This window comes from Danio rerio, chromosome 11 (genome assembly GCF_052040795.2).
Source record: "Danio rerio strain M-AB ecotype USA chromosome 11, GRCz13ab, whole genome shotgun sequence".
NCBI classification, from domain to species: Eukaryota; Metazoa; Chordata; class Actinopteri; order Cypriniformes; family Danionidae; genus Danio; species Danio rerio.
Window position 1 is genome coordinate 25,105,885 of NC_141031.1, and position 15,813 is coordinate 25,121,697.

At 35.0% G+C, this 15,813-nt stretch overlaps 2 long non-coding RNA genes across 2 annotated transcripts in view; one reads left to right on the plus strand and one right to left on the minus strand.

Annotated features, from left to right (window-relative positions):
* The window catches only part of LOC147841783 (uncharacterized), a 751,871-nt gene that overhangs the window by 268,313 nt on the left and 467,745 nt on the right, over window positions 1-15,813 (minus strand). The window lies entirely within an intron of this gene.
* Window positions 4,619-15,813, plus strand: part of LOC147834816 (uncharacterized) — a 50,080-nt gene continuing 38,885 nt past the window's right edge. The window contains exon 1 of the long non-coding RNA XR_015502623.1: window positions 4,619-4,681. This is a non-coding gene — a long non-coding RNA (uncharacterized LOC147834816). The remainder of the gene's footprint in view (window positions 4,682-15,813) is intronic.

A 15,813-nucleotide genomic window follows, 5' to 3' on the forward strand; every position in this document is an offset into this window, starting at 1 on the left:
CTAAAATTATAAAAAGGCCATCTTACAGATTTTCTAAAGCTAAAAATTCTGTTTTTCCTGCCTTTTTTTTTCTTTAAATCTGTAATTATCAAAGCCCACCCTTACTGATTTTCTAAAGCTCAGTTGAAGTTTAAGAATTAAGTTTTTCCCTGCTTTTTTGGTTTTAAGTCTGTTATTATCAAAGTCCATTCTTGCTGATTTTCTGAAGCTGGAGTTTAGGATTCTGTTTTTCCCGCCTTTTTGTTTTTTAAATTTGTAATTATCAGTCCACCTTTACTGATTTTCTGAAGCTCAGTTGGAGTTTAAGATTCTGTTTTACTTGCCTTTTAATTATTTTATATCTGTTATTATCAATATCAGGCCTTTCTGATTTTCTGAAGCTCAGCTGGAGTGTAAGATTCTGTTTTTCCTGCCTTTTATTTTTCAAATCTGTTATTATTAAATCCTTACTGATTTTCTGAAGCTCCGAGTTTAAGGGTGCTTTCACGCCTGTGAATCAATTAATTTGTTCCGAAACAGTGATTAAAATTGTTACAGTGTTGCTCTTTGTTCTTGGTGCGGTTCACTTTCACATGACAAAGTTTCTAAACGGAAAGAGCTACTGTAAAAGAGCTAAAACAAGTCACGTGTGAGTAAACTTTACTCACATTGGTCAGTTTCATGGTTTATTTTGCAGGGTCTCGCTCAGCTGTCAGGGGGGTGGTGGTTTGATGGTGTTTGACAAGGTGCGCGCGATGTGTCTAAAGAGCAAGAAGGGATGCGGTGTGGGGAAGGGTGAGAAGGGTGCGTGACGTATTTGAGGACGGGAGGGAGACGCGCGATTTCCGGGAGATTATCAATCGTTTGCAGGCATCCAGAAGTCTCTGTGTATTTGCAGGAGACTCCCGAAACTTCCGGGAGACTTGGGATATCTGGAATGACCTCCCGCTCCACTCATAATTCTCTCTTCATATAGCTGTATGCATATTACATCCATAATACACTGTGATATAACCGGTTTGGATCTTATTGCTTTCTCACTACAATCGATCCGCTGCAGAGATTGTTTCAATTGAGACCAAAACCACCTCATTTAAGCAATCTCGGAGCGATTGTTTTGGCGTGGATCTGAGCGCGATTGCTGGATTGACATTCACATATAATTTACATATACCAAACGACCTGCGCTAGCTAGGCCAACGAGACAGGTTCCGAAACAAAAGTCTAGATGTGACAGCACCTTAAGATTCTGTTTTCTTTTCTTATTTAAATCTGTAATTATAAAAAGGTCATCTTACTGATTTTCTGAAGCAAAGCTATAGTTTTTGACAGATTCTGTTCTTTCCACTTTTTGTTTTTCAAATTTGTATATATCAAAGTCCAGCCTTACTGATTTTCTGAAGCTGGAGTTTAACATTCTGTTTTTCTCTTCTTTTGTTTTTCATAACTGTAATTATCAAAGTCCACCCTTACTGATTTTCTGAAGCTCAGTTGGAGTTTAAGATTCTGTTTTTCCCGTCTTTTTGTTTTTTTTAAATCTGTCATTATCAAAGTCCATCCTTACTATTTTTTTAAAGCTCAGTTGGAGTTTAAGATTCAGTTTTTCCTGCCTTTTTGTTTTTTAAATCAGTAACTGTTAAAGAAACAAGAATATATATATATATATATATATATATATATATATATATATATATATATATATATATATATATATATATATATATATAATTTTATGACAGATAAGATAACCAAATTAACATGGTTGTTACTACATGTTTAATTACTAATTACATGTTGCTCTGCATTCTAAAATGTTGCTTCTTTATACATTGTAAGAGTTCTATTTAAAAACATTTTGTCCTGAAAAACACTTTTATGATGAAGTAGGAATTTTATTTGTTTTTGCATTATTTATGCAACACCTTTTTGTTTTTTAAATCTGTAACTGTCAAATCAACCCATTACTGATTTTACTGGTCTTCCACAAAAATTAAACATTCTTATTTCCAACCATTTTGCTGTTAAAATCTGTTTTAATAATTCCCGCCTTTTTGTTTTATCAAATCTTTAACTGTCAAAAACCATTATTATTCCAGGCATGTTAAAATATATATATATATATATATATATATATATATATATATATATATATATATATATATATATATATATATATATATATATATATATATATATATTTTTTTTTTTACATGAAAACTGATTTTTTTTTTCATTTGGAAAAATAATTATAGGCAAATTTTGTAGAGAACTTTCACAAGACAATTAGTGCCTAAAAGATTTGTGCTTGTAGGATTTTTAACCTGCATTATCTCATGTATTGCCTTCTTTTTGCTTTTGAAATGCTAATAGATGGTAATTATTAAAATCAGCTAGTGGTTTGGGGCAATTTTAGAGCTCAGTGTGTGCAAGCATTTGGGCTTGGCTTGATAATACAAATGAGTGTTTTTGGGCACAGGTACAAGTGTCTGTGCAGGTCAATGATAAAAGCTGCGATGATGTCTACAAACCACGCTTAATCATTGCGGCTGAACTGACCAAATATCGTAAATAAACGCAGTCATTTTTCTTCGGATTTTCCATTAATTTAATATTGTTAACAGGAAACATCTCATAATGTTTTAAGGGTTCACATGTCTATTTGTTGCAAGCGTAGCTTTCTGTTCTCAGCAGCACTTCCATTTTCCAGCAAATGTGAGGCAGCTGCTTAAATTAAATGAACAGACTGCAAATGATTTCAGGAGAATACAAATTGACCTCTCTGTTTCCATCATGTTTATGAAAAATAAATGCTTGATTCATTCAATTATTTGTATATTTAAGGTCAGTCACCTTCCCCGCAAAGCACTGGCAGTGTCGTTCAGATATTTACAGAAGCACAGTTGGTGATGGCTTTCTTTTTTAATAGATAAATCAAGTATATAAATCAAATAATTATTTAATTACCTATCTTTTTATATAGAAAAAGTGTTAAGGGATTTTAACAGGGATTTCTACCATTTTAACCTAGAGTTCTAAACGTGGTACAAATTACAGGAGGGTTTGGTTGGGTTTGGGGCATGAAAATGCACATACACTATACCTGACAAAAGTCTTGTTGTTGATCCCAGTTATAGGAGTAACAAAATAATATCTTGACTTCTAGTTAATCATTTGGTAAAAAAAGAAAGATTTTTCTGATGCATCATTTGTTGAACAGCATCGCAATCATCACAAATACTGAATATGACCGATTGAAATTTGAATGCATCCAAGATTCTCACAGAAATCTATCAAGATTGGTGAAGGGAAAATCATGATTTGGGGTTACATTCAGTACGGGGCATGTAGGATGTACGGGGCAGATGTACGGGGCAGAGTGGATGGCAACATCAACAGCCTGAGGTATCAAGACAATTGTGTTGCCCATTACATTATAAACCATAGTAGAGGGCAAATTCTTCAGCAGGATAGCTCTCTTTCTCATACTTCAGCCTCTACATCAAAGTTTTTGAAAGCAAAGAAGGTCAAGACACTACAGAATTGGCCAGCCCAGACACAAGACATAAACATTATTGAGCATATCTAGGGTAAGATGAAGGAGGAGGCATTAAAGATGAATCCAAAGAATCTTGATGAACTTGGGAGTCCTGCAAAAACACCTTCTTTGCCATTCCAGATGACTTTATTAATAGATTATTTGAATTATTGCAGAGAAGACTTTTGTCTAAGAATATTCAGACCTTATCGTCGTAAGTAAATGATAAAAAATTAAGGCACAAATATATGTTATTTTGGTAAAATAAGTAGGCAGTAGGCAGTGCTGTCGCCTCACAGCAAGAAGGTCACTGGTTCGAGCATTGGCTGGGTGAGTTTTCGTTTCTGTGTGGAGTTTGCATGTTCTTCCTGCGCTTGCGTGGGTTTTCTACAGGTGCTCAGGTTTCCCCCACAGTCCAAAGACATGCAGTATAGGTGAATTGGGTAAGCTAAATCATCTGTAGTGTATGAGTGTGTTTGGATGTTTCCCAAAGATGGGTTGCAGCTGGAAAGGCATCAGTTGCGTAAAAACGTGCTGGATAAGTTGGCGTTTTTTTCCGCTGTGGCGACCCCAGATTAATAAAGGGACTAATCCGAAAAGAAATTGAATGAACGAATAATCTAGAGGCTTTTGCCATTCATATAAGCCCCTTCTGATTCCAAATGATCAACTAGAAGTTTATTTGTTGTTCCTAAAACTTGGATAGGCGACAAGACTTGTCAGGTAGTGTTATTTTTGAAAATGCCCATTAAAGAATTTGCCCAAATTTTCATTTCCTACTGCAGATTTCTTTCTTTGTTAATTGAGCGCAGTTAATTAAGGAATGAACATTTTGTTTTCTTTGATGCATTGGTGGAAACAGTGTTTGTTTATGTGATGTTTCAGTTTTGCACAGACAAGCATAATTTACAGATTAATTTTACAGATATTTGGAAATGTTAAAAAACGTGAAAGCATGATGTGATGTGATGTGATGTGATTTATTCCAAATCTTAACTAAGTTCGTAATCCTTAACTTTTTATTTGGTATTTTATAAAAAAATATACACTTTGCCACCCACTGCAGCTTTTTCATGCCTTGTTTTTTCTGTTTTCATTTTAAAGCGAAAAACAGATTGCTGTGCCAGTTTGTGTGGAACGCCATCTATCAAACAGAGGCTTGATCAGGTATGTGGATCGATTCAATTCACTTCCCTGCCCTTGTTTCAGTGACCTCCATGATCAAGAGCTCTGTAGTGTAGAAAACACCATAATGCTGTGAGCAGCTGGAGATTCACATACTTTATCATATCAGCTAAATTACACTGCTAAATTACTGCCCATCCAAAAAAAGAAAAATGGATGCAGTAAACAATGTCCAGTGTTTTGCAAAGAAATAAATAAATAAATTCATAAATAAATAAATAAAGAAATAATAAAAAAAATAAAAACAGTTGCTCGGTGGTTAGCACTGTCGAGCTCAAGCTGGGTCAGTTTGAGTTTCACAGTCCAAAGACATGCATTAGAGGTGAATTGGGTAAGCTGTATGTGTGTGAATGAGTGTGTATGGATGTTTCCCAGTGATGAGTTGCAGCTAGAAGGGCATCCGCTGCGTAAAACATATGCTAGATAAGTTGGCGGTTCATTCCACTGTGGCAACCCCAGATTAATTAAGGGACTAAGCCAAAAAAAAAAAAAAATGAATGAATAAATGAATTGGAAAAAAAAAGTTGCTTCTAAAACTCAAGAATTGTGTTAATTCAACTCAATTTAAAAAGGTAGTTTGAACAAGCAGCAAAAGTCTTTTTTTTGAGTGAGTATAAGAGCTGAAATTATATATTAATTCAATTATTACTTATTTATTATTAATTATTATGTATTATTATTATTATTATTATTAGATTATTGTATACCTATAAAGATAATTATCATTGAAGTTCCCAAGATGATTGTTATTAAGCTTTGCAAACATTATTTTGTATTACAAGTTTTCTTAAATGTTTAAATAAAATAAATTATTGTACAAAAATATGTTCAGATTTATTTCAGATTATTTATTTTTGTAATATTAGAGAACGTGGGTGACACCGCTTGGTGGTTAGCACTGTTGCCTCACAGCAAGAAGGTTGCTAGTTTGAGTCCCGGCTGGCTCAGTTGGCATTTCTGTGTGGAGTTTACATGTTTTGCCTATGTTCACGTGTGTTTCCTCCTAGTGCTCTGGTTTCTCCAACAGTCCAAAGAAATGTGCTATAGGTGAATTGAATAAACTAAATTGGCCGTAGTGTATGAAAGAGTGTATGTGTGTTCCCCAGTAATTGGTTTCAGCTGGAAGGGCATTCGCTGTGTAATATATTAAACATTTTTAAATGTTTTTACAAAGTATATTATCACTCCATTTTTCAAAATACAGAGAGCTGTCAGAAAAACAAATGCAGAATATAAAAGACAGTATAGAAAACACAGTATGAACATTCAGCAAACATGCATAATTAAAATTGCGAAGTTTGATTTATATAAGTGCTGCAGAAGTAGAGATTTCGAGGAAAGAGCCTTTATAAAATAAAATCTTCAGAAATAAATTGATAAAAAATGAGAAAGGAAACACTTAAGTGTGTATTTATTTTCGCCTGAAAAGCCTGAAAAAAGACCAAAATTTCTATATTGACACTTGCATGGGATTCCCAAACTTTTCCCTAAAATAACAGTGTCAGTGGCTCGTGACCTTTAAATTCCTCGGAGGTGGTTAAAAAATAAACAAATGTTGCACACACAACAATAGGCCAATGAAATCATGAGCATATTGACAACACAAAAAAGTGCAACAGTCTAACAGCCATATCATTTGTCATTCATTAATTTGTTTAATTTAATATCAACCCCAGCTAGAGACTGGTAGACACTATGTTTTCAGCACAAGTCTATTTCTGGTTTAATTTGGGAGACTACCAATCAGAGGTCATTCTTAGTGTTCAGTTGTGGCCTGTATTTATTTTTACTGTATTTGATTGCCACGAAGGTGTCAGAAAGTTTAACCTGGTGCTATAAAATCAATCTGCTGCAGCTGACACTATTGTTGTGTTGTTAATATTACGTAAACACCATTCCTAGGAATAAATAATGGATTATAGTTAAAATATGGTAATTCTAATAGCTTAACAAAATTTATTTGACTTTTGGAAATCACTTAACGACCCCCCCCCCCCCAAGTGACTCCCGACTCCCACTTTGAGAACCACTGATGTTAACAATGTTTACGCTTGCAGTGTCTTGCTTTTTCACAAATCCTATGATGTGTTCAGTAGAAGTCTCTTTTCGATGTCTCTATAAAACTAAACAGATAAGTAAGAGTTAAGCCGGTGTCTGAAGTCCCCTAAATCTAGCTCACAGAAAGCAGCTTGGCACGTGTCTGTGGTGTGTGTGCATTAAACAGATGAACTAGAAAGGGACCATTTGAAGTTGATACATGTTGCTCTTATGGGAACGCCGCCCCTTTGCAATTTAGTTGAGAAAAAAAGAAAGCGAGAGGAATAGCAGTACAAAAAGCTGAATACATTTCCATTTAATCTGTCGATATAGAGTCGTCTCTCCAGGGGAGCCTTTGATCTGAGATGCAGAGCTTTATTTCACTGTCAGTAGGTGGTGTGTGTAGTGCTGTCTGGATTGTGCGGAGATTTGCATGTGACACACACACTTAACACAGACTAGTGGCTTCATTTTGGCAGATATATGGTAAATTAGTGTGTCCTGTGTCAGATATAGCTGTTTATTTTTTTTTTTGATGTTTAGTCAAAATTCACAATTTATTAATGTATAATAATATATGTAGTGTACAGTAGGGTTGGGCATCTAAGCTATAATGCCGATCCGATACGCATCTCGATACAAAGAATACGATCCGATATGTTAGCGATACATTTATGACATATTGCGATGCGACACGATACGATTCACACCCATATCACGATACAATGCGATAATTCAGCACTAACTAATTAAATCAAGTTTATGAGATTATGTAAAAGAGGATGCTGTGCCATTGAATGAGTTTGATTATTTATTAACCAAGCAAAACCAAGACTTTTTTTACAAACTGGCTCTTCTCTCAGAGCCAGAGTGTCAGTTTACAGTAGAGGGCCATTTTAGAACCTATAGCACATTTAAGTATTTTCAAGATAAACAGAATGTATAAGTGCAATATATATTAAAATATATGTATTTGCACTCTTTCAACATAAAGGTTGAGGATTGCACAACAAGAATTGTGATTTAACTTTTCAACTATGAAAATAAGTTTTACAAAGATATATTTTGCCACTGATTATTCAAAACTTAAGGTCGTGAACTAGCAGTGTTATGCTGCGTTGAAACATCACTGTCACTGTAAACAACAGGCTAATAAAAATATAACAAACCAGCAATTTTCTTGCTGTGAGGTGGTCAAACTACCCACTGTGCCACCGTGACACCCATTATTTTTATCATTATTATTATTAATATTATGATTATTATTATAATTAAATAAAAATTAACAGGAGGAGGTGTTTAAAACCGCCTAGTGTGGCAGTATAGAGAGGGCGGCGTCCGCAACACCCAGTTATATCCGCGCATAGGGTGGCAGAATAGAGGTCCGCGACACCCGCGCGTCCTCAGTTATATCCGCGCATAAGGCGGCAGAATAGAGGTCCGCGACACGTCACTTCATTTTCATAACCGGTCACTTTCGTTTTCACATTGGGGTTGAGGGCGGCGTGATCGTCCTCTGCCTAGAGCAGCAGTTCAGCTTGCTCCGGCCCTGCAGATGAACAATGCAATAACATCCGTTATTGGCATAGAGCGCACAAAACTTTTGCGCATGGAAAAAAAAAACTTGCAATGCTTTTCTCACCACTTTTGGAGCTGGTAGCTACAGTTCAAGCAGTGCGAAAGCCGGGGATGTAGGAACACTGGAAGATGCTTTCACAACAACACCGTGGCGCCGCTTCAAGTGAGATTTCAGATTACTCGTACAGCCCCCGTATTTTATAGATGCGCGGCACATTTTGCAAATTGCATTTGTCCTGTCAAGTCGTCCATCCTTAAATCCATAATGTTGCCATACTTTAGATTTAAATCTCAGTGGGGAATAAAATGTTTGTTTTGCTTCTCGCGCTTTCTGAGGGCGCACCACTAGCTTCATCCGCACACCTGATACACTGAGTTGTAGTGTAAGTGTACACATCCGCAAATCCGTTGCTAAGGCTTACTTTATGTAGGTCGATTAAATTATGCGCCAAAAACAGGTTGACAACACTTGTTAATAAATAAAAATACATTCTATATTAAAAAAATAAGCTGTATCTCGGAAAAACTGATGCATCTCGCAAAAACCGATGCATCTCGATTTGCTTCCAAAATTTCATTCATCCTCTGCTGCTCAACCGATGCACTCGCATCGTGCACGCGCATGACCGCGTATCGATACATATCGATTAATCTTCCCATCCCTAGTGTACAGCATAAATGAGTACACCCCATTTTGGGTGTACTCAGAGCACAGTGGGTAGTATGATCGCCGGTTTCCCCCAAAGTCCCAAGACATGCACTTTAGGGATGTTTCCTAGTGATGATTTGCAGCTGGAAGGACATCTGCTGAGTAAACATGTGCTGGATAGGTTGGCTGTTCATTCTGCTGTGGCAACCCCTGATTAATAAAGGCACTAAGCTGAAAAGAAAATAATTAAATGAATGAAGGTAACTCAGTCAGTACATTCGTTCGTTCGTTCGTTCGTTCATTCATTTTCCTTCGGCTTAGAGCCTTTATTCATCAGGGCATGACACAGTAGAATAACCTTATCCAGCATATGTTTTATACACCGGATGCCCTTCCAGCTGCAACTCTATACTGGGAAACATCCATACACACTCATTCACACACATACACTATGACCAATTTAGTTTGTTCAATTCACCTATACCGCATGTATTTGGACTGTCGGGGAAAGCTCCTGGAGAAAACCCAAATAAACACGAGGAGAACATGCAAACTCGACACAGAAATGCCAACTTGCCCAGCTGGGACTCGAACCAGCAACCTTTTTGCTGTGAGGAAACAGGGCTAAAAACTAAGCCACTGTGTCACCCCAATCAGTATATTATTTGTACTAAATAAATAACTGTAGTTAAAACCAAAATTACATAAAAGCTAAAAAAAAGAAAGATTTAAAATTAACTTGTATTTAAACCTTAAAAAAGCTCATTAAAATGCATTGCCCTGGTCTAAAATATTTATTTAATATGCATTAAAATATAATAAAAATAATAAAATATTATAAAAATATAATAAATTATTATAATATAAAATTAAAAAAATGCTTAAAGCTAAAATGAACGTCACGGGCACATTGGATTTTGTTTGGTATTGAAAATCAGGTTGACATCAGAACCCAAGCTTAGGTCGACGTCAGTCAAATATCAATGTCTAATCATCTTACATCTTGATGTTGTGTGGACGTTATCACTATCATCTGACATCTATTAGACATTAAATTTTGTTCACTTTCCATCACAAACTAAAATTCACCAAAAATCTACGCAATTTAACGCCGTTATTGGTTGTCAAAAAAAACGTTGGCCTTAAATGCTGGCTAAACATTGAATTTTGGTCACCTTACATCATGACCTAAATGGAACCTAATCTTAATATCCTTATGATGTTGTGTGCTTGCTGGGTTTATTCATCAGAGGTCGGCACAGTGGAATGAACCAACAACTTATCCAGCAAAGCTTATTCAATTCGCATGTCTTTGGACTGTGAGGGAAACCGGAGCACCTGGGGCAAACCCACATGAACATGGCAAGAACATGCAAACTCCACACAGAACAACTGATCCAGCTGGGACTCAAACCAGCGAACTTCTTGCTGTGAGGAAACAGTGCTAACTACTGAGACACAGTGTCGCCCGTATATGAAAATATTGCTCAGGTGAAATTAATAGGTAAGAGAGCCAAGAGAACAAACTTACTCAAACATTTGATCTTCCATCAATGAGAAACCAAGCAATCATTTTGTACTTTTAAATTTAAATTGCACTTGCTTTATTAATCCTGACACCTTTATCTGATATCTTTATATGTTTTCTCAAACCTTATCTCGTCATTATCTGTTTTATTTATCATAAAATCAATTTGGATTCAGCATCACCAAATAAACAAGTTCATTCATCTAACCAACATCATTCTATTGAACAGACGAGTATGTATCTGTGAAAGTATTTCCTCTCCTGATCACATCTGTCGTTGTTCAGTCATCTATTAATCCATTATTCGCAGAGGAGCTGCTGATTGAACTTTTAACAAGGTCTGAAATCAGCAAAGTAAAGCCATGGCGAATCCCATCAAAAACGTAAATTGTCCTGAGAGTGGGATTTTGTTATTTGTGAATGAGACGTCTACCACAGTAATCTTAGCAGACACAATTGGAGATTGAATCGTAAATTAACAAGATGGTTTAGAGGCTCGCAGATTTCCAATGCATGTTGAAGCACACAAATAAACAATACATTTCAATGGAGAAACCAATAATAAAAAAAAGAAGAAAAAAAAAACACTCGACCTGACTTACACAAAATCAAATAGAAAACTGTAAGAAAATGGGCTATGTTAGAATAATGAGCATTCATGTTTTTTTTATTTATTTTGAATAATAATAATAATAATAATAATAAATAAATAAATTCATTCATTCATTCATTCATTTATTCATTCATTCATTCGACAGCACTACCTACTACAACACTGCGTCACCCTAATAATATTAATAATTGTTACTATTATTATTATTATAATTAATAATAATAATAATAATAATAATAATAATAATAATAATATCATACAATAATACCTTTAAACTATATAATAATACCTATAAATGAATAATAATAATACTACTACTAATAATAATAATAATTATTTAATACCTGTCACGCCTGGGTTCTATTAAGGATCGTAGAAGTTATCAAACACTTAGATTTATTTCCAAACATTCATTTGGAAGACACAGGAAACACAGGAGATTCAGGAACAACATGGGGTGTTGAAAAAGCATTACTAAGAGAATCCCAGACAACGGCTGTTTCTCAATTCCAAGAACGCAGAGAAAAGACTTGCGTTCTTGTGGAGACCAGTCTTGCCAGGTGTCCTCGGAAGAAAGAGCTCAGGAGACCGCAAAGACAGAGAATGCGTCCTTTGAGAAATGGGATGCTGCGTTCTTCCTGATGATCACATGACCTTCATTACAGCAAACATTACAGCATTCATACAACAATTTATTGTTTTTCCCCTTTTCAAAATATATACTATGCATAAAACATTATAAATATACGTTGCACAGTATAAATAAAACAAATTTTAATACGAATTTCAGCAAACAAACACCCTTAATATGTGTATTCCTTTATTAAGATGTCCATGGTAATGTTTATATTTTCTGTTTCATTAAGGAAAACTCGTGAGGTAAATAAGTGATATCTCTGAACTTTAATAATAAATCTAAATAAAATGCTGGGTTTCCAACCTCCAGTCGCAATGACTTATGGGACTTCAAGAGCGAGATTGGTGCTCAAGTCTGCATTGGTTCGTCCTCAATATCAAGAACAAATCTGGGAAGTTTCACGCGTCCTCTGTTCTTGCGGTTTTGAGTACTGAAACTGAACTTTGATAATGAATTTTCACATTATGTCTGATAATATTTTTTCTTCTGGAGAAAGTCTTATTTGTTTTGTTTCGGCTAGAATAAAAGCAGTTATTTATTTTTTGAACACCATTTTAAGAACAAAATAATATTTTTTTATTAATTATTATTTAATTATTTTTACAGTCTACAGAACAAACCACTGTTGTACAATAACTTCCCTAATTATCCTAACCTACCTAGTTAACCTAATTAAACCTTTAAATGTCACTTTAAGCTATAAAGCTATATAAGTGTCTTGAAAAATATCTTGCCAAATATTATTTACTGTCACCATGGCAAAGATAAAATAAATCAGTTATTAGAAATGAGTTATTAAAATATTATGTTTAGAAATATGTTGAAAAAATCTTCTCTGTTAAACAGAAGTTGGGGGAAAAATAAACAGGGGGGCTAATAATTCATAATTCAACTGTATATAATAATATTTCACTGTTATTTAAAATACATATACATATAATAATAAAAAATACATATTTCACAAAAATATATATTTAAAAGTATTTATTTTAATGTATTATAAATATATAAAAATGTTCAATAATTTACTGTATTAAATATTAAAACATTATTTAAAATAAATATCATGCCATTCAGTACATATAAGTTGATTCATAAAATACATTATAATTTTATGAATGAAATATTTTATGAATCTAAAAGGAGACTGTTCACACAGAATGCTCATACATAAAATATGTACATTTTATATGCCGTCGGCTTTTTATTAAATACGTTCCAGCATGTGTGCAAACCCTTAAACAATATTTTTATCACCGTGCCACTGTTTTGATCTCCTCTAAATGACCCAGAATGGTTATAATATGAATATATAACATGGCCGTTAGCTGATAATTCTTTATAAATTTTGCCCCATGCTCTTGATGCATTCATATAATAGCCTAATCAAGTCATCGCACCCTTCATGCGGAAATTCTCATTCTTGAAACCAGAGAGGAAAAACTGCTGATTATTAATGAAGTGCTTCACATGTTGGTCACACTATAACTAATGCATTAAATCACAATGTAAGCGTTGGTTCACGGTTAACGTAATGGCAATTAAAATTAACCACAGTTCAATGTAAAATAAGAAGGACACTCTAAAAGGTTTGCGTGGGCTCTTCTGTGGTAAAATCAGACTGAGATATGCGAAATCTCTTCTCCTGCCTGCAGCTTGAATAACAAGCCTTTTCTTGACCCAGAATGTGTTTGCTTATACAATATATATAAATCCCAACATGAGATAAAGATGCATGAACATTATTAAAGTAGGACTACGGTACTGTCTGACTATACAAGAGCGAGATCATGAAGCGATAAATCATCCTCAGCACAAACTCTTTGTGCTAAACTTCAAAACAATGTTTGATGCACAGTTTTGCAGGTGGAGGAACATATACAGGATACCCATGACAATACTACTCATTTATCTTCATTTTAAAATAGTTAGTTTGCTTTTTCTGATATGTCTTTTCATGTAGCTGTAAAAGTTTAGTACTGTTTCAATAATCAAAAAGCATGATAAATGGTGGTAATATACAGCTCTCTGAAATACTTGATTCTGGCCAGTCACAGCAGTATGTTATTCTCAAATAACAACCACTGAAACTAATAACACAGGCTCACCCTGGTACTTTGAGTCATTGTGACTGTGAGTTAATACAGTTACATCCATATTTATATGCTTGTCTGACGCTAATGTTTTTGACTGTTTGACACTTGTGTAACATACTGTAGGCTCATTCTGAAAATGTAGCCCTATGTACATTTTTGGAAACGATATGGGACGATATGACGCCTTTCCTTTTTCTCGCTTACCAGCTGACCGATTACCTTCGAGTGGACAGTTATTTAGAGTGGACAGCTAATCAGTTGGTTGGCCAGTCAGTAAACCAGTCAGTCGACAGCAGCCTCAGGTTGATTTACGTGAGAACAGCATATGCGAATGGCACTTGCGAGAGAAGTTTGAAATCTGAAAAAGCATATACAGCGGCCTCTGGTGGATTCACGAAAACAAAATCTGCAAAAAATGGATCCTGCAGATCTTGGGACATATTTTGCTCTCTTCAGAAATGTTTATATGGGTACGTAATTAGAATGAGCCTGGGTTGAACTTGTAATTGAATAACATGTAGATTTGTGAGGCGAAGCTGTGGGTGGGGCGAGGTAGTGTTGTCGCCTCACAGCAAAAAGGTCTCTGGTTGGAGCCTGGCTGGGTCAGCATTTGAGTGTGGAGTTTGCATGTTTGCATGCGTTGGTGTGGGTTTCCTCCGGGTGCTCCCGTTTCCCCCACAAGTCCAAAGACATGCGGTACAGGTGAATTGGGTATACAAAATTGGTCGTAGTGTATGTTTGTGTGAATACAAGTGTGTGTATAGGTGTTTTACCAGTACTGGGTTGCAACAGAAATTGGGTAAAAAAATAAACAGGGAGGCTAATAATTCAGGGGGGCTAATATTTCTGACTTCAACTGTATACGGTCCAGGTAATCAGTCCTTGAGCAGCTCCCAGCTGTGAGTGTGTAATCAAGAAAAAGTGGAACAGGTGTGAGTGTGTGGTGCATGACAGGATTTTTAGTTCTTTTGGTGGCAGATTTGTAGTATGGACAAGGTCGCTGGAGATTGTGCCAGAAAAAAAAAAATATTATTAACTTCCCTTTGGCTTATTCACACCTTTTTATACTTCACAACTGTTTCGTTGGCTGTGTTCGAAAGCCCTGCAATGCTGTCTTTAAAGGCAGCATTCCCAAGTGGGAAGACATTAAGCCAAGTTTGAAATTCTGCTTCACTTCTTGTCTCTTCTTTTTCTGATTGAATTTTGACTCAGTATAGATATGTCCTTTTCCACCTTTTTTATAATGCCAGAGTCCTGTGCATTCCAGTTGATTAAAAAATATATATCAAAATGGCTTCTCAAAGTGCCATTTTGGTGTCATTTTGTTCACAACCAATCTTGTCCACTTTTGACAGGATGTCTGATGTTAGGTTAGTATTGCAGTAACCAAATGTTCTTGTAATTATAATTGCGTATGCAAAAATCTGCAGATTTCTGCAAATTTTTAAACCTTCATTTAGTCTAATTATTTACATGTTTGAATTTATATTTGTTCAGTTTTTAAATTAATTTCAGTAATATTATTACTAATGAAAATGTTCACATGATTTATTTACAATGCATTTGTAAAGTAACATTTTCTTTGTTTTTTAGTAGATATATTATATAAGAGACTTGCTTTGCTAAATAAGTCTATCTAATTAGATTAGCAGTGTAAGCATTAAATACAAGTTAAAAAGGTATTTTTTTATTTTATATATTAAGTTTATTGTTATGATACTTCCAAAATCCTATCGCATAAATCCACAGATTTTTTTTTACAAAATTCTGCACAGAAATAGCAGCAGATAGTGTCTCGCCCTGGTTATGACCAAAGCGTTATATATTTTGTTGTGCATGATTAAATCATTATGTCTTCATGCACAAACACTGCCTACTGGTTCACTCCCTTTTAGAGCCAAGGGAATAGACTTGTTATTGACATTTTTGGAGACCCATGAGTCTCCACATCTCAATGCTGATTTTTTTTTTTTTTT